Raw genomic sequence first — 20,424 nt, forward strand, 5'->3', positions numbered from 1 at the left:
TCTTCCCCGTTAAGTTTTTATTTCACAATTTCCTCAGCAGTTACAACACTGCAAGATTTTAGCCATATTTCTCACATACACACATCCAATATAAAACAAAACAAATTACAGTAAGCCTAATTTTCACCTGGGTATGTGCTCTTATTTTTTATAGCTCTTATTTTTCTTTTAGCACAAACGAAATACTTAAGTGCAAAATAAAACTAGGACCCAAGATGTGGAATAACTACAAAAACCCTACCCCCAAGCACAACCTGAAGACCACTCACATGTACTCACTGAACTAACTAAATCAGATGACCTAAAAGGCATCGAGCACCTACACAGTAGGTTTATTTCAATCTATTCATATTTCAGGTACAAATCCTGGACTCTATCACTTATTATCTGTCTCAGGAATGTTATTCAACTCTCTGAGGCCTCAGCTTCCTCATCCGTAAAATGGAAGTAAGATTCATAATTCAATAGAAACTCTTTTAACAGTCCTCTATTTCATCATCTTACAGAAATAACGCTCTCCAGTCCCTCCATAAATCACCCCCTGACGCCCACCACAGGCTGACCACTTGCACCTGGTAGTCTTCTAAGCAGACCACTTTCTTAATATGTCCCCACGCTTCTGCTCCCCAAATAAGCTAGACACTTAACAAGAGCCAGCTGTTTCTGACAGATTCTGTCTCTGAAAATTGTGTTGAAAAATTCAAAAAGATTCAAAGGCTAATTAACTTTTAAAAAGTTATTATGGAATTATGTGTACATAAAACAGCTTTAAAAGAATAACAAAAAATCATAAAACATAGAAAGATTTTACAGAACACATTGAAAATGCCTTAAATTCTCTCTTCTATAGGAAAAGGATACTGTTATAATATCCGATAGATAATGCCTCCTGGGTGCAGATTAAGCCAAAAAGATAATCCAGATTTCTTTTTTTTTTTTTTTTTAAAGAGTTATTTATTTACTTTGGAGAAAGAGTGCAAGTGGGGGCAGGGCCCAGAGGGAGAGGGAGAGAGAAGCTTAAGCAGACTCAACACTGAGTGCAAAGCACAAGGTGGGGCTTGATCTCAAGACCCTGAGATCACGACCTGAGTCAAAACTAAGAGTCAGATGCTTAACTGACTACACCACCTGGGCACTCCTACACAATCCAGACTTCTAATCAAACGACCTATCCACAAAGAAAAACACTGACGCTGGTAGAGGGAAAGAAATGGTGAAGGAATGTAGTGTATATTCAAGTTAGTATTACAAGTAATGTATCATTTTTTACAATTCCCTGCTAATCAAATTTCTCAATTGTCTATTCCACATCACGTATGAGATCTTCATATCTAGTTATCCAAAAAATTTAAGGGAAAATTGTGAAGACTAAATAAAGAACTTGTACAGTGCATGGCACTTAGTAACATTCAACCACAAACTTGTTTTACTTTAAGGGTTTTGTTATTACCCTGATGGTCTACTGCTCTAAGAATATAATATTGCTGTCTTCTGAAACATACAGAAAAGCAAAAAGTGTACAACTTCCTTGTATTGTTATTTTTTTTATTCATGCACATTATACATGCCCCATACATTATTGGCCATATAACTTCTGTGGTGGCCGTCAAAAAAGTGAAGACATTTAATCCTAATGAATGCCCCAGATTATACAGAGTCCCTAGAATTATACTTAACCATAAGGATAAATATCACAGTAGTGCATTAACATGATTGCATGACCATGCACCTAAAGCTAACAAGAACATAAGAAAAATGAATGAGGTGCCAGTGTGTTACCATTGGAGGGAGCAGCCATTCTCTGCTGAGGGAATAGATGGGAAAGGTCAAGGATCCAGACTGAGGATAGTAATTAAGAGATAATGGCAGAGACCAAAGAGAACCAATGCAGAAACTGGCAATCATTTGGCAGGTAACAAACCTGCCCACTAAGGAGGTTACGGTTAAGGTAAAGGCAAGGATCTGGTGATTCAACCTCTTGCTCGGAACTGTTGAACACTAATGGAGATATTTAAATGCTTTTCTAAATTACTTGAAAGTAAAATCACATTTTTAAAAGTTCATGTCATTCTGACATTACAATCAATTTTCTTCTTCAAGGAAAAAAAGTTACATAAAGAACTGCACTCTAAAATTAGAACAATGAAGTGCCTTTTTCACCTTATTAATTTTGGGGGGGGGCAAGGGAAGTAACACTAATATCCAATCTAAGAAGGATACGTGAAACAGTACTAGCAATACTATCCTCTTGAGAAGCAATTTGACCAAATGTTTCAAGACTAATAAACCTTCATATCCTTTGGCTCAATATCACACATCTGGGAATCTGCCCTAAGGAAATAACTAAAAATATGAAGAAATCTATATGCTCAAAGGTGTTTTCTGCAACATTTCTTGTAATAGTGAAAATTAAGTATGATGGTAACAGAAAATATTTAATGTAACATTAAGTTAAAAAAAGCAAACAAGATTGAGCATATACTAAAAATAGGATATAAAACATCATATGAACGAGGTTGTAAAAAAACTCCAAAATGATGATGGTTAGAGTGGTGGTTTCAAAGTATGTTTTTTCCATTGTCTAACATTTCTGAAATGTTATTCTACTTTTAGAATTAAAATAAATTATATTTTTAAAATATGCACCTCAAAGATTACATACTGTATTATTTCATTCACACAATATTCTCATAATGGCAAAACTAGTGTTGGGTAGGGTTGTGAATACACAGAGGTGACGCTAGGGAATTCTTTGGTGGTGATGAATAGTTCTGAATCTTGATTATGGTGGTTACACAAAACTACACATGAGATAAAACTGTACAGAACTACACACATACACAGAAATTCAGGTTTTTAAAAATGGTGAGATCTGTATATGGTTTATAGTCTAGTTAACACAAATGTACCAATATCAACTTCTTGGTTTTCATATTCTATGACAGCTACACAAGATATCACCACTGGAGAAACTGAGTAAGGAGTATATAGGACACTACTGTTTTTGCAACTTCCTACGAGTCTCTACCTCAAAATAAAAGATTTTTTTTTAAATACATGTGCTTGTGAATACATTATGCTTTTTTTTTTGAGGGGGTGGGAGATAAAGGAATGTAAAATGAGCCATGAAATACAGAATTTCCAAGACACTACTACATACTAACTATGCACAAAACCACATATGAGGCAAATAGCAGTATTTAGATTGAACCATAACTTACTTAGGTCAGGTTTTAATAAAAGGCTTTAATAAAAGGCTTCAATAAAAGGCTTCAATTTAAATGAAAGTATCAGTCCATTTTCAGAATATGCTTAACTGAATAGTTCTGAATCTCAAATCCTATACTTAAATATTCCATTAAGCAACAGCCCTCAGAATCCTCTCCCTTGCCAGAAAAGTTTCAACAGATATAAATATGATTTTCTTACATATATTCAATTTAAATACATAAATAATATAGACAAAGGATATAATAGTTCATGACCTCTAGTTTGTGCTACATGGCAGCAACCTCATCCATCATAACCCTCCCTCTTAACCTCAATGCCTAGCATGGTTCTTGATACCTGGGCTCCCAAGAACCATTTACTGACTCACTCACTCAGTGACATGCAGTTTTTTTGGTTTTTTTTTTTTAAGATTTATTTATTTGACAGAGATTACAAGTAGGCAGAGAGGCAGGCAGAGAGAGAGAGGAGGAAGCAGGCTCCCAGCTAAGCAGAGAGCCCGACGCGGGGCTCGATCCCAGGACCCTGGGATCATGACCTGAGCTGAAGGCAGAGGCTTTAACCCGCTGAGCCACCCAGGTGCCCCTCACTCACTCAGTGAAAGAATGCGTGTTCTAGCCAAGATTCAATGCCCAAGTCCCTCCAGCTTTAACCAAGAATGGGACATTGAAAGTAAGAGGTCAGAGAAAAAAAGGCATGAATTTAGGTAGGACCCAGCTTCTACCAATTCACCGAGTCAAAAGATTACACTTCACCCGACACTTCACCCTAGTTTATCAGGATAAAAAGTGACCTTAGGAAAACCTTGAATCATTTCATTCCATTACCTAAGTCTTAAAAGAATTGTTTAATAACTAGAAAAAGAACTGAACTAGTATCAGAAAGTCCACCTCACTAATCTTCATCACCTAATGTTTTCAAGAAAACCAAAATTTTCTTTGCTATAAGCAAATACATGAAATTTTTGATCTAAAAAAATCTTAGCTAGAGTTATGCAAAGCATTAAAAACCCCTTCCACACAAGCTCTAAGCTCTCAATGATTATATGTACATAATTATACATTATATATGTAAATATAAACACAAAATACATAAATAACATGATTACAATAGAACTACCTTATAAAACACTTGTCAGGGGTGCTGGGAGGCTCAGTGGGTTAAAGCCTCTGCCTTGGCTCAGGTCATGATCCCAGGGTCCTGGGATGGAGCCCTGCATTGGGCTCTCTGCTCAGTGGGGAGCCTGCATCCCCTCTCTGCCTGCTTCTCTGCGTACTTGTGATCTCTGTCTGTCAAATAAATAAATAAAATCTTTAAAAATAATAATAATAATAAAATAAAACATTTGTCAGACAACAACTCATGTCTATGTTGTTGGGTTTTTTAAAAGATTTTATTAGCTTATTTGGCAGAGAGAGGGAGGGAGAGAACACAAACAGGGGGAGTAGCAAGCGGAAGGAGAGGGAGAAACAGGTTCCCCATGGACCAAGGAGCCTTACCTGGGGCTTGATCCCAGAAGGCTGGAATCATGACCTGAACTGAAGGCAGATGCTTAGCTGACGGAGCCTCCCAGGTACCCCTATGTTATTTATTCATTCAAAAGTCCAAGGTACTGACAGTGTAACTGAACAAGTCACAGACAAGACCCTAAGATTACAGTCTATCTAGTAACCTAAAAGGCAAGCATCGCTAGTAAAAAGAATCTTAAGAAAACCAGGGTTTAAATTCCAATGCCACCTCTTATTAGCTACGTCTCTGAGTCTTTATTTCCAGGACTATAAAATAAAATCATAAAATATAAAAATGCTTGGCAAACAAGAAGGCCCTATACAAATGTAAGGTATATTACTATACTTAGCTTTTCTTCAAGAAAAAATAAAACACTAGGATACTTCCCTACAAGTTATTTACTACTTGTAAGGGGAAAAAAGTAACCATACAGTAAATAAACCAGATAAGACCTTCAGCAAAATTTAAGAAAGCAGGATACTAACCTCCAGAGGTTTATTTACAAGCTCTAACCTATACAATTTTAAAGTGCTATTAAAAATCACTCTGCAAAATTAATACAGCAAAACAAACAGCAAAATCATATCTACAAAGACTTCAGATATTAGAATTATCAGAGACAACGTATAAAACAAGTAAATTTAATAGGTTTTTAAGAAATAAAAGATAGCTTGACATGACCTAGAAAAAGTATGACTACCAAAAATTAATAAGGATAAGGCAGTTGTAAAAAGGAACTATATGAAACTTCTAAAAATGAAAAAAAGTATAGTAAATAAAAAAAATTTTTTTGAAGATTTTATTTATTTATTTGACAGAGACAACAAGACAGGGAACACAAACAGGGGGAGTGGGAGACGGAGAAGCAGGCTCCCTGCTGAGCAGGGAACCAGATGTGGGGCTCATTCCCAGGACCCTGGGATCATGACCTGAGCCCAAGGCAGACGCTAACGACTGCGCTACCCAGGCACCCCTAGTAAATAAAATTTTTTAAAACTCAATGAACATCCTACAGCATGGATGAACCCTGAAGACATTATGGTAAGTGAAATAAGCCAGATACACAGAAGGACAAATAGTGTATAAACAATCCACTTATATGAGGTACCTAGAATAGTTAAATTCATAGAAAAAGAATGTAACATAGTTCTTGCCAGAGGCTGGTGGAGGAGACAATGGGAAATTATTGTTTAATGGGCAGATTTCAGTTCCTGATGATAAAAAAAAAGTTCTGGGAACAGACAGAGGTGATAGTGAATGTACTTAACTTCACTGAACACTTTCATATTTAAAGTGGTAAATTCTACTTATGCATATTTTACTATAAAAAAGAATATAATACTTAAAGTGAAAAAAATTTAAAATCCAATAAACTAGCTGAACACAGCTGAAGCAAGAATTAGCTAACTGGAAGAAAGGATCTAATTATCCAGAACACAACACAGAAAGACAAAGAAATGGAAAATAGCAAAGACAGGTTAAGAGGCATGGAGGGTAAAGTAAGAAGACCAACTTCAAATACAAGTGAGGAGAAAATGGCCAAAATTTCTCCAAAATGGTTGAAGACACCAACTGTCAGATTCCATGGCCTAGTGAATTCCAAGCTTGATAAATAAAGAGAAATCAACGTCTAGACATATCAAGATGAAAGTGTGGAAAACAGATTCTAAACATTCTAGATATAGTTTAATAAAAGAATGACAATTAGATGGATTAGAGAGTTTTCAACAGCAATAAAAGCCAGAAGAGAATGGAATAAGATCTATAATGAACAAAGAAAAAAAAACTGCTAACATAGGATGCATACTCAGAAAAACCCATCTTCAGGAAGGAGATGTAGATAAAGGCATTTTCAAACAAACTAAAAGTTTTCCAACAACAGACCCTCACTGAAGAAAGTTCTAAGGGATATATTTCCCGCAGAGAGAAAATGATCTTAGACCCCAAACAAGAGGTCTGAGATGCAAATGAAAATGATGAGCAAAGATACTTGTAAAGCCGAGGCAAATTAAAGAAACAGTGTTTTTTTTTTTTGTTTTTTTTTTTAAGATTTATTTATTTATTTGACAGAGAGAGAGATCACAAGTAGGCAGAGAGGCAGGCAGAGAGAGAGGAGGAAGCAGTCTCCCTGCAGAGCAGATAGCCCGATGCGGGGCTCGATCCCAGGAACCTGAGATCATGACCTGAGCCGAAGGCAGTGGCTTAATCCACTGAGCCACCCAGGCGCCCCTAAAGAAACAGTGTTTAAAAAAGTAATCATCTCTAATTTGTTGGGAGTCAGGGAAAACTAAAATAAAGGCAAACTACACTAAGTTTAACTTCCAAACTAGAAGAGAGAGGGAAATGAAATGTTCTTTAATTCATGAAAATTAAAAGGAAAAGGGAATGATTAACACAAAATTTAGATGGTGGTTTCTTAGCAAGCGGGTCAGAGAACACAAGTGGTAAGGAGTATAAATGGACTTCAAAGATACAGGCAGTGCAATTTATTTTACAATTGTTTAAGTTGTATATTCAGTATACTGTATTGCTTTTGTAACAAAAGTAAAATTTTTAAATCAACACAGAAGAAAAAAATCAAGACTAGTGATCACTCTCTAAAAATCTAGAATACTTCACAAACTTTGGTCTTAAAAATTGAAACAACAGGGGCGCCTCAGTGGGATGATCTGTTAAACCTCCGACTGGGTTTGGGTCAGGGTGGTGAGATCAAGCCTGTGCGCGCCTGCACAAGCGTGGAGTCTGCTTAGAGTTTCTCTCTCCCTCTCCCAAAGATTTATTTACTTCATTTAAGAAATACTTATCGAGGGCCTAATTTTGCCTATAAATGAGCTGAGGGGTGGCATGAAGATTTCTAACCTCCCTTCTCCGTGTCTTCCTAATCCTTGAGAGCAACACTATCTAATACAGTAGTCACTGGCCACGAGTGGGGTTATTCACATTGAAATAAATTAAAATCAAACAAAATTTCAAATTTAGTTCCTCTGTAATACCAGACACATTTTAGTGCTCAGTAGCCATATGAGGGCTGCTAGACTGAACAGCACAAATATAGAACATTTCCATCATTACAGAAAGTTCAATTAGACACTGCTGCTATATTTTTATAACATGAGAAATATACTGATAATTGAATAATCTTAAATGTAAAAGAACATAACATCTTAAAATTGATTAAACCTCCTTTTAAACGCATTTTATTTCTATGAAACTACAGCTCCTTGATTAGTATTTAAAACAGTTTGCTGTCTGTTAAAAACATATAAAAGTGTCAGTAATTGTCCACCATTCCTGGTGTCCCACCAAAACCCGACAGAACACAGCATTTTTTTTTAATTAGTCAAAATAAAGCAGTAAAGCACAGTGCCACTAAACCGTCCTGCAAGCCACGTCCTAGAGATATGAAAAATCCATAGGATGAACATACCACCCCTTCTTGGGGGCACTAATTTTAGTTGACTTTAAAACACTGTTTACATATACATAAAATACCAAAACATGAAATTCATGTGAATTTTTAAAAATAAAACCCTACAGGAATCATGAAACTTTCTACTTATAGCAGGACACTTCGGGCTACCTCTCCAGACTTCTGAGCATACCATTCATTTCTGCCAGTAGGAATACTTTGGAGGAAAAATGTAAGCATTGTTAAAATAAACGTATTCCATATGATTCTTTTATTTAGAATGAAGAGTAATATACAATGAAACTCTATAAAACATCCTTAATATTGAATATAGTAACATCCTTAATATTGAAAGAAGCAAACCTCCAGTCTCCTTTTAAAAGACATAAGGCCTAAACTATTTCAGCCTAATCTGAAATTTTGCTTTAGGCATTCTAACATATTCAGTATTTCTATAGCACTCCCAATTTTTAAAAGTTACCTAACCAAAACACTAAAGGAAACAAATGTTAAACCTTAATTTAACAGTCATTTAGGCTAGATCTGCACCTTAAATTTTCTACACCCCCCACCCCCATGCTGCTAAGCGAACGAGGGAGTCAAATCACTCCTCATCTAGACAACTGAATGCAATTTCAATAGCGCTTATGCTAATAATTGGTTTGTGTCCCCAGGAGGACTTCTGTGGCTCCACTTACATAACCCATTATGCAAAGTGCTGAACCATTCTTTCTCTAGAAAGCATTCTGAATACTGATATTTGTACAAGGTTTACTTGCTTTATTAAATAAAAAAGCTTTCCTTGATCTAGCTTCAAAGATCTTCCCTGCAAAAGAGGTGAAAAGGAAAGCCAATTTCTAATACTTCACTATGTCAAAGGCCAGTTATTTATCCTGTTGACTAATCAACAGAGTAATGACTTACAGCAGCACCCCCAGGCAGCCCTCCCCCCCCCCAAGTTCACCAGTTTCCTCTTGGGACTCTGGTTGAGAAATACAGCCCTAAATAATTTGAAGCAACTTGTATGAACTGAAAACAATCTGAACTGCTCCTTGAAAGTCTTAATGTAAAACTCGACAACATTAAACTAATTCAGCAGTGATGAGAATCAAAATACAGTCCCTACAGAGTAAGAGTAGAATGTACCCCCAAACCTAACGTGACTATGTATAATATACTGGATGAGTAATCTCCCCCAATTCCCTGGCTCCGTTTAAGCCAAGATTTTCAGATTTCACAGAACCATCATCTTAAGAACAAAACTGGAGGACCAGCACAGAGCTGCCAACTTTTATTTTGCCAAGAACATTTAAAAAGAAAATAACTACCAATTACCACCACCATTATTTCATGAAAGAACTAATATGCTTACGTCAAAAATGGTAAAAGATAATTTTAGGGAAAAAAATTATCTTTTAAATTCAACAGACTGAGCTTCATGAAAAGTGAATCCATTCTCACTTCAGACAAGTGAAAACTCTGTCATGGACGGACACCTCTCCACAGTCCAGCACTGGGGAACCACAGGTGTAAGCAGCTAACTCCCACTTGGAAAAAGAAAACAACAGTAGGACAAGCCCAAACCAAATATTAACCTCTTCAATAATGAGGAAGTAGAGGCTCCGAGAGGTTTAGGGACTCTCCCAACATCGTATACCGAGAAATCTGACACAGGTCTGTCTAATTCCCAACTCAGAATTACTAACCATCATGCTAAGTTTCCTCTAATATTCTTTTTTTTTTTTTTTTTTTTGTTTATTTGACAGACAGAGATCACAGATAGGCAGAGAGGCAGCCAGAGAGAGAGGAAGGGAAGCAGGCTCCCTGCTGAGCAGAAAGCCCGATGCGGGGCTCGATCCCAGGACCCTGGGATCATGACCCGAGCGGAAGGCAGAGGCCTTAACCCACTGAGCCACCCAGGCGCCCCTCCTCTAATATTCTTTCAGTGGTATAAAGATCCATCCTAAACCAGTCACCTTTGTGACCAATGACAACCGAAGAATTTCCAAGACAGCTGGCTAGAGGTGTACTTCCCTGGCCATCACTCAGACCGAAGCTAAATGGAACTCCTGACCTTTGCCTCATTAATACCAGGCTCACTGCAACTAAGCCAACCAGCCCAGACAAAGCAGACACAACACCCCCTGACTCCAACGGGACTGACGCAGGACTCAGGACATTCCCAAGAGCCTGTGATATAGTAAAAAACATATTTCTCCAAAACAAAAGGAGTGTTTTAATCCTCAAGAAGGAAATAAACACTTCCCTGGAAATGCAGTCTAAAAATAATAGCCTTGCCCTCCAAAAGTTACAACTCTGAGCCTCATTCTGCAAACTATTACAATCTTTTACATATTAACACACAGGTTACCCACATTTAAATATAAAACAGAAAACTACATGTAATTCCATAAGTCTATAGTCCTTGGTTTCCAAATAAAAATACTTAGTTTTTATATATGTATCATTACATTATGGGCAAAAGTATCTTATCATTCCATCCCTCTAGGATAATCGGGACATGTAAGACAAAACTACCTGTGTTGATCAGTACTTATAAAAGAGAGTTGGGAGAAAGATATGTAATTAAATACTATTTTCCCGGGCACCTGGGTGGCTCAGTGGGTTAAGCCTCTGCCTTCAGTTCAGGTCATGATCTCAGGGCCGGGGGATCAAGCCCCCCAGCGGACTCTCTGCTCAGCAGGGAGCCTGCTTTGCCTTCTCTCTGCCTGCTTGTGATCTCTCTGTCAAATAAATAAATAAAAATCTTAAAAAAAGAAAAAATTAAATACCATTTTCCAGGAAAGGCACTAATAGCAGCCAGTAGAAATAGGACAGACAAAAATTGTATTTGAATATTCAAAGGCCTTTGATATTGAAACCAAAATTGAAAGTCACAAATATGAATAAATAGAATACCTATCAGAGATCTGCATCCAAATCCTCACATATCACTTGCCAACAAATGCCCAGAAGAAATCACCAAAAAGCTCTTAAGTAACTAAAGCCTAACACTCTGGAACAAGTGAGTCTGAAAGAGTTCATCCTCCATGAAATGGGGTAATGATAGCATTATTTTATTTCCCAATTGGATTTTCCCATGATCAGATTGTTTGTACTCCATCTGAATCTGCAACGAGAGGGAGCAGAATACAGTACAGACTATCTTCTCCTTCTGTTTTAAACAGATGCCATCTAAAATAAAGGCTCATTTTTTTTCTTTCCTTGTAAACTCCCTCTCAGCTCTTACATCTCTTTATACAGACTCAACTAGTACATCTATTTGTATTATTCTCCACACTCATGTTTAATATATGCCCAGCACTGACCTCTTTCATGAACTACAAACCCACATTTCTAAAAGCCTCTGGGCAATTCCAGTGTTTTGCAAGTATATAAAAACTCAACATATTCAAAACTTATCTTATTATGCACCTCTTTGCCTATATTTGTACGAAGAGTACCACCATCCCCATCACATACATTTAAAATGAATGTAATTTTCAACTTCCAGTTTCTCCAAACTTTCCCCAACAATCCCTCCTCCACCCACCCCATCTCAATGCCACTGTCTTACCCAGTAGCGATACTATATTGAAAGCTGGCTTTCTACAACAAACCATTTCACATACTACACTATTAGACCTAGTAGTTTCTCAGTACCTCCTAAATGCTGAACTCCTAAATACAGCATTTAAACATGCTCCTCAACCCAGACCCACTTAGAATTTCAAACCTCACCTCTTATTTCCACAAGTGAATCCTATATTCTAAGCAAGCCGTCCACTAAATTTTCTGGGTATACAATGAACTTTCCCACCTCCACCCTTGTGCTTACATCACTCCCTTTATCTGAAAAGCCTTCCTCCACCTACTCCCCACCCCTAAATTCTTACTTTAAAAAAGTCTTACCCTCTGCAATGTGAAACTCAGACTACCAGTTCACTGAGATGTAGCATGATATAGTGGAAATGCATGGACTTTGGCACCAAGCAGACCTGGATTCACACTGAGGCTCAGCTACTTAATACATTGGAGCATTGCCCTCCTTATTTATTAAGAAAGATGCTTACATGTTGTTATGAAGCTTGGAAAATGTATAGAAAGCAACTAGCACAGAGCGCGATGCTAAGTGCTCAACAGCTTCAGAGTACTTCTTTACCTCCATCACTTTCCACTTTTTAGCTGATTAGTCCATTAAAAATGAACCCATTTTCCTTTCATACAACTCCAAACTTTAGGTCAAGCTCCTCACACAGTAAGTATTTATATATTTTTATGTAAATATCTTACATCCCCTTCTAGATTTCAAATTCCTAAAGACCAAAAACTTAATCTTTGTACCCTATAATGCCCAAACCGTGTTTTGCATGAAACACACAACACCCACCTATGATTAGAAAAAATCTGTAATATGTCTAAGCAATACAATTTACCTCTTCATGATTTCTGACATACCTTAGAAAATTATTGCCAAAACATGAATTTTAAAGGTTATGGCTATATATTTGTTCCTACATCGTTGCCCAACATAGCTTGATGCCTAACATTGCAAAAATTCAGTACCCACTGACTTCAATAATACAATAAAATTTACAATGCAAATATTCAATATTTATTGAATGGACTTGAACATAATAAAATTTACAGTGCCTACAGGTATGTGAAATTCCCCGATTACCTCTTTCTGCTCTTACAGTTCTTCAAATATCTCCCTTCAAAACACATTATCTATCATACTCTCACTGTGGATCCATAATCATATCTAACTTGACCCCTTTTGCAGATTTTCTTGATTCCAAAATTCCAACCATAAGCTCTAAACAATCAAGAACTTCCAACGGCTAAGAATCTACAGTTTCTATCTAAATCTAAAAGTTGGGCAACTAATCTTCCCTCCACAACTTCTTCCAGGGACTTTAAAAATCAACCACCCTTTGACCACAATCAATAAAGGAATAAAACAAACAAAATTTTTTAAAGTCATTCACACTTTGCCTGCTGAAAATCAACAACACTGAAATACATTTTCTTTTGCACAGGAGAGCTCACTGAACTTACCACTTCAGTCTATTTCCCCTAATGCATGATATTACCTCCCCTTCCAGTAGCGGGAGGAGAGAGAATGAGGTAAGTACCTAAAAAACTACAGTATAAGTCCTAATATAAGCACAAGATGAGAAACGCAGTTAACTGTCATTGGTTTCACAAAGGTGGTTTGTGTGTACTTTACACTGCAAAAACAATGGTCATCTTCAGACAGTCACAACCACATTCTCTTGTGATCCTAATTTAAAAATCACTATTGGGGTGCCTGGGTGGCTCAGTGGGTTAAAGCCTCTGCCTTCAGCTCAGGTCATGATCCCAGGGTCCTGGGATCGAGCCCCACATCGGGCTCTCTGCTCAGCAGGGAGCCTGCTTCCCTTCCTCTCTCTGCCTGTCTCTCTGCCTACCTGTGATCTCTGTCTGTCAAATAAATAAATAAAATCTTTAAAAAAAAAAAATCACTATTAAATGCGGAAAACCCTTACCGCCTACCAACCTTCCAGCAATTCACCACCTGAAATCTGTTCACTAGAAAAACTACCTACATCACTTTCTCCTCTAAACATTCTCAATCTACCCGAGATAAACACCCCAAAATATAGGTTAAACACACGCACACACACGCACACACACCTCTGTCTACTTATGTGAACCTCTGCATTGCAGCACAACTGTAACAGTATAGGGGACCTCTGAGGAGTTACTGACAAAATGTTTTTTAGAAGTTAAGGAAAATGACAGGTCCAAATATGAAAGTATACAAACTTCAAGAAAGAGGGGGTGCAAGTAATTCTCCAACCCTCTGTAACCAATTCGTAGCCGCAGACTGAACTCGACATTCAACTGTGACTTCAGATAGCCACCAGAAGTAGGAGTGCATATTAGAGAATAGCATCCTTTTATTAAGCCTGCAAGAAAATAAGGGCACTTATCTTAACCACTGATTTTCCTCAAGCAAGTTGTTTTCCTAAATGACTTCGGCAACAGCTCGAGCAAGCTTTCCAGTGAGTAAAAGATCAAGGGAGGCACGCTGGTGCCACACTGACCTACGTATTCAGAACCCGTCCCGGGCGCAGTCCAAATCGATCCCAGGGCAACCCCGTAGCGGGTCTGGATGCTTTGCAAAAGATCCCCGGCATCTACGCATGCATCGCCCAGCCCCGAGACTGAGGAGACGACACCCCTGGGACCCAGGCTAGTTACCGACCCCAAGACAGACCCGGAGGACGCCAAAGTCGGGAACTGGAGCCCAAGATTGAGTCTGGTGTCCAGATTCCCGGCCCCAGGTCGAAAGAGGAACCCAAATCGGAGAGGCAACGCGGAAGACTTGGGGGAGCAGAAATGAAGAGGTCGGGTGGACCGAGGCCCGGCCCATCCCCACTCTCAAGTCCCAACGGCTACAACAACTCCAGGAACCCCTTCCCCGGCTCCGCCCCGCCCACCCCAAGGCCCCGCCGCCCGCTCCTTCCCGCCGGGCTGACTCCGCGAGGACGTCTACGGTCGACAAGCCCCTTCCATGGACCCCGACAGCCGAGCCCGCAGCGTAGAGCGGGCAGCAGGGGCCCGAGAGCACAAGCCCTGACGCGGCCCGCGGCCGTCCGGCGGCTCTCCCTCGGCCACTCACCGGCGGCCAGGGCGCTGGGAGGAGGCAGGCACGGGTCGGCGGCCCCGGACCCCCGGGGCTCCAACCCAGGAAGGAGTCCCTACTCGGAGCCGATCGAGGCTCAGCAGCTGTGCCTACAAGGCCTCTCTCCGGCCCGAACCTTGGAAAAGCACTTCCGGGGAAGCGGGGGAGGGAAGCGTTTTGGCACCGGAACTGCTCGCGGGCTGGAGCTGCCAGGGCCTCCCAGGCGAGGCGGGCCGGGGCGGGGCGGGGCGGGACCTCTCCCGCTGAGCGCCGTAAAGCCGCCCCCAGACTCGTCACTAACCCTTTCTGCCCCGAGGCCCCTCGGATCTCCGAGGGGACGGCTGCGTGCCTGACTGCTCTTCCAGTTAGTCCACTCCAGCCACCTAATTTTATGGACCACGAAACAGAGGATAGGAGAATTTTGGTGCACGGGTCCGGTGTATACAGCCGGCCTCCCGACTTTCCAGTATTCTCTCCACTCCCGTCAGCCTCCTTTAAGAATAGTGATAGTTGACATTTATTGAACGCCTACTACGCGACAGCACTGTGTTATGCTCTTCGGGTGCTTAACTCGGTCAATCATCTCCAAACCGCTTGAGGTTGTTGCTCTTACCTGTATCATGCAGAGGAAGAAGCCGGTCAAGGATACCAAACCCAATGCCACAAACAGTGGCTCTCGATTTTAGCTTGTGTGTGTAAATCTCATCTACGCCTAACAAGATTTTTAAGATCTTTAAGGGCAGGAGGCAAATTATATTCCTATATTTCAGCATCACTTGAATTTGAACAGAAGCCAGGAGACCCTGGAATTTTACTGCCTGCGTCCTGTTAGGTACTTTTAGTTTCTCTCCTTGAGCAAGTTGCTTGACTTCTTTAAGCCTCGGTTTCCTCATTTGCGTGTGTGCGTATACATTCATGGATAATCACCTCTGGATTGTGTAGGAATTCAAAATGAACATGCGTGATAAACACTTCAGTGTACCTAGTACCAAGCAGGACTGGATAAAAGTCAACAATTCTCCCACGTCACCATCAATAGGAAGGATTTCTCCTCCTGTGGATCACTCTAATAGGGGGCAGTTTGGAAAACTGGGTTAGCAATAGGCGACAGAAAAGGTTAGTGAAAGAAATAAAGAGTAGAGGGTTTTGGGGCGCCTGGGTGGCTCAGTGGATTAAGCCGCTGCCTTCGGCTCAGGTCATGATCTCAGGGTCCTGGAATCGAGCCCCGCATCGGGCTCTCTGCTCCGCAGGGAGCCTGCTTCCTCCTCTCCCTCTGCCTGCCTCTCTGCCTGCCTCTCTGCCTACTTGTGATCTCTCTGTCCAATAAATAAATAAAATCTTAAAAAAAAAAAAAAGTAGAGGGTTTTGCAATAAGATAAATGAAGGTAGGTAAGCCAAAGAATATCCTGGGGCCAGCCTGGATACTTGCGTCGCTGGGAGCTGAGACAGTCTGAGGACCCACAAGGTCAGATACCAAGCAGGGAAAGAAGTTAAAGAAAAAGGGAATTCCTCAGCCACAAAATCAGGAAGGCACAGAACATCTGAAGCAGATTCCCTATCTGGAGCCAGACTATTGGAGGGAGGGTGGGGGATCCTCTTAACATGCCTCCTGTCTGCAAAACAAATTTACAAGCATCTCTTAAAACTGTGGGGGAGGAAGGTTTTTTTAAATTTTCTAAGAAAGGCAGGAAAATGGAAATGGTTCAGAACCCGTTATTATGAATTTAAGATGTAAACAATGCCTTTGCCATTGGCTTTATTTACAGCGCTGTCCTCTGTCTTGTTTATTTTACTTTTGTGTTTGCAGAAGTGTTGGTCAATACTTCCCAGATACCCAAATTTAAACAGCCTTTCGTGCCTCACAGTGTGAAGAAGTGAAAAACAGAGCCTGGATTGGCAGGACTCACTAACTGCTCTTTCCACAGAGAAGCTTAGATGGATGGTGAGAAGGAATCCTGAACTTTGTCAGGCTTCCCACAGGACTCAGGTAGACTAAAGGTCCGTTACCAAACTAGTTTTCTGACGAGTAAATGGCCCAATCAGAATTTGAATGCAGGTCTGTCTCCTCAGATGCTTTGCATCACTATGCCAGTGGTTTTCAAACTGCTAAATGCCGCTGAATTACCTAGAGTTCTTGTTAAAACACAGATTGCTGGGCTCCACCTCCTGGATTTCACTTAACCACGCTAGTTCTTCTTGCCGGTGTAGTCCATAGACTAGCAACATCAACAGAGTCTGTAAACTTGTTAAAAATGCAAATTATTAGGCCCCACTCCAGACCTGGTGAATCAGAAACTCCAGGGTGGGGCCCTGCAATCTGTGTTTTAACAGGCCTTGCAGGTGATTCTGCCACATTCTCAAGTTGTAGAAACACTGCACTCTACCATCTTGTCTTCCACAGTCCCCAACAGGAATAACTCCGCTGAAGCAAAAGTTCTCCCATTGAATTAAATGATGTGTGCAAGCACTTTTATTCATGTTTTGCTCTCAGTGGGAGATGAGGCTAGAAAAAAAAAAATGAGTATTCATGGAGGATTCTTTTTTGATTACTTTACATCTATACTGAAATTTAACCAGATAATACTGGGTTCGGGTGGAACTAATCTTATTTGGGAACTACTCTGTGGCAGGACTTTCCATGCATTTTCTAAATTAATCTTCACTACACCAGTACAAGGTTTTATGGTCTTGATTTTACAGAAGAGAAAAACTGAGACCTAGGTGAAGTAATTGACTTAATTGACATCCTTACTGAAAGGGCAGAAATCTGGATTGTTCAAACAGAGATTTCTCTAATTCCAGAACTCACGCTCACTCCACTTCGTGGCAGGAGCTTGGAGAACCGATTTCCAGTGTGGGCTCCACCACCCAAACTATGCAACATTGAGTAAGCGACTTAATCTCTATTTCAATTTCTCCATCTATAAATAATGTTATCATAAATCTTCCCCTCCCACACTGGAATGTCAGAACAAATGAGGAAATAAAAGTATAAGCACTTGGAGCTTTTTGAAGAAAAACAGTAAAAAGGCAAGTTATTACAGTATTGTATATTTAACCCAGGGTTGCTATGTGAGCCTGAACACTGAATCTTTCCTGGTTATCTGCTGATTCATACATAAGAGGTTCAAAGACTATACTTGATGCCAAAGAAAAAGTTGTTTGACTTCATTTGTCAGTGTCTCCTAGAAGTTAAAGAAGATGACAGAGGGTTTTATGTGTCTCTTTTCAAAATTACAGGGAATGTCTCACCAAGTTCCTAGGCTCCAGGTTGTTGCCAAGTGGTTGGCCCACCCTCATTCTAGAGATCTTTCCTCCAAACCCTTTTCTCCTCCCCATTACAGGCACCCCTCCACCCTCCTGCCTCCACCCACTACGCAAAGATTTAAAATTCCTCTTTATTATGTAGAAGGATTTAGCTCAATCCTCCTCTCAGGCCAGACTCCAGGCCTATCTTTGTTGACAGAATCGCCAGGTTGCACAAATCCAGGGGGTACCATTCATGAAGAATACAACCTGAATGGTGCTCAAAGGGGTGCCAATTGCACAAGCCACAATAGCAATGGTCCCCCTGCAACCGTGCACTGCTTGGCCCTGTCCATGCAGAGCTCCCACTCCAAAAATCCATTAAGGTGTTTTGTGAAACAAAAGAGCCATCTACTTGGGTGTCCACCATTTGCCAAGCTTTCAAATAATAGGCGTCTTTGTTTTTTGTCTGTTTTAACCTAGGCCTGATCAAGTGCTTAACTCACCAGGCAGAAGTCCCTGCGTTCCACACTCTGCTCCAGCATTTTTCACTCTCTTCTGTGCCATTATTGCCCATCTCCCCATTAGACTTGTGAGTTTTGTAAAGCCTTTTAGTCATGCATTAGCACAAGTGCTTGGAAGGATTTGCTGATTGGACTACCAGCACAGTGTACCTGCTAGTATAATTGGCTGACAGCTGACATTCAATGGCTCTCAAATGTGTTGTCTGACCCACAATCTTTTGTACTAAGAAATAAACTGAGAGGTAAAAATTAAGAAAAGAAATAAGTTCAGTCAAAAATTTTTAATAGAGAAATATCATATCAAGTAAAAATCCCAATTTCCAGCATCTCTTGAGAATTCAGACACTCTGGCAGACTGGCTGTGTGCCCCACAAGGCGTCGGTGTCTTTAGCTCAAATGCATCCTCCTTATCCCGGTGGTACAATAAGTCAGCCTCATTCACGTGTGAAATCTTCGTGGTGGGCATTGAGTTTGGAGCCTCTGTCTGGTGTGTGGTGTCATATGGCTGTTTTGAAGAAACAAGTATAGAAGATTGCAGATTCCACAAGTGCTCATAACTACTTACTGCAATGTATTTTAGGGTAATTGTAAATTGTTTTTCCTGGGTAGACAATTGAGGGATATCATGTTGTACCGTTTCTAATCAAGCCAGGCAAATGGAGACATCAAATGATAAATATTACCACCGACATTTTAAAGGCATTGTAGCTAATGTTATTTGTCAACAGCCTGGAAAATTGAAAAAACAAATAATAGCAAATACTTGAATAAATTTCATGATAACTAATTTAATGGAGTATGAGCCTTTTCTTCCCATTCCACCCCACCCCCGCAAGCTGAAGATTTGAAAATACTGCTGTTCTAGTAAGTAATGGAGCCAGGATTAGAACCCAGGCAATCTATCTCCAAAACATGGTCTTGACCACTAAATTAATATTTACTGAGCCTTTCCCATGTGCTAGAGCCATGGCTGCCTCTCAACTGAGACTATCAGATTTATGGAAGAGTGCATGCTGTCGCTTCCAGATTTTTAATAGGTACTGTAATAAACTTAACACAGAACCTTCTCATCTCTCCCTCCCACCCCAAGTCATGTTGATATGTTTACAATCTTTAGTTTTGAAATGTGTAAATCTAAAACTAAGTGACAGAAATCTAAGACTTCTTTTAATTCCAATATAATTCTTGCACCAAGTTTGTTTTTATATCAAGTTACCAAGTTACCACCCCTATGGATATGACAAACAAAAGATATCTTAAAAACAATGGAAGCAATTTGAAGCAATATAATATTGACACTGGAAACCAGTATCCATGGCTAAATTGTGCTTGTGTGGGGAAATGGGAGATAATGAAGTTGAATTCAAGCAAAAATGTCACATTGACATAAATGCAGTGAAAGTTCAAAACTGAAAAAAAAAAAGTTCAGAAATGAGGATCTGGGACCCCTGGGTGGCTCAGTTGGATAAGCGTCTGTCTTAGGCTGTCATGATCCTGGGATAGAATCTGACGTGGGCGGCGGGGCGGGGAGCCTGCTTCTCTCTCTGCCTGCCACTCCCCCTGCTGTGTGCTCGCAGGTGCTCTCTCTCTCTCTCTGACAAATAAATAAAAAATAAAATCTTCAAAAATGGAGGATCTAAAAAGGAGTGGTCATCAATTTTTAATATATTTTACATTTAATTTTTAAGTAAACATCAAGGAAAAATATTAGAACTGACCCCTCCCTTTAAAAGGTTTCAAGAATTAAACTTCTGTTGTCCAGATTGGGCGGTTCCGTGAGTCTCCAGACCTTAAGAGGTCGCATTCCACCCTCATTGGGTCTCACGCAGCTGTGG

At 40.0% G+C, this 20,424-nt stretch overlaps 1 protein-coding gene across 3 annotated transcripts in view; it reads right to left on the reverse strand.

The window, feature by feature from the left end:
- FRS2 (fibroblast growth factor receptor substrate 2) overlaps nt 1–14,959 on the reverse strand; it is a 121,298-nt gene extending 106,339 nt beyond the window's left edge. For all 3 annotated transcript variants that reach the window (XM_046012815.1, XM_046012814.1, XM_046012816.1), the window contains exon 1: nt 14,817–14,959. The gene's annotated coding sequence lies outside the window, so the exon portion shown is untranslated. The remainder of the gene's footprint in view (nt 1–14,816) is intronic.
- Between the last annotated feature and the right edge of the window lie 5,465 nt (nt 14,960–20,424).

Source organism: Meles meles, chromosome 7, assembly GCF_922984935.1.
Source record: "Meles meles chromosome 7, mMelMel3.1 paternal haplotype, whole genome shotgun sequence".
In the NCBI taxonomy this organism is placed as follows: domain Eukaryota; kingdom Metazoa; phylum Chordata; class Mammalia; order Carnivora; family Mustelidae; genus Meles; species Meles meles.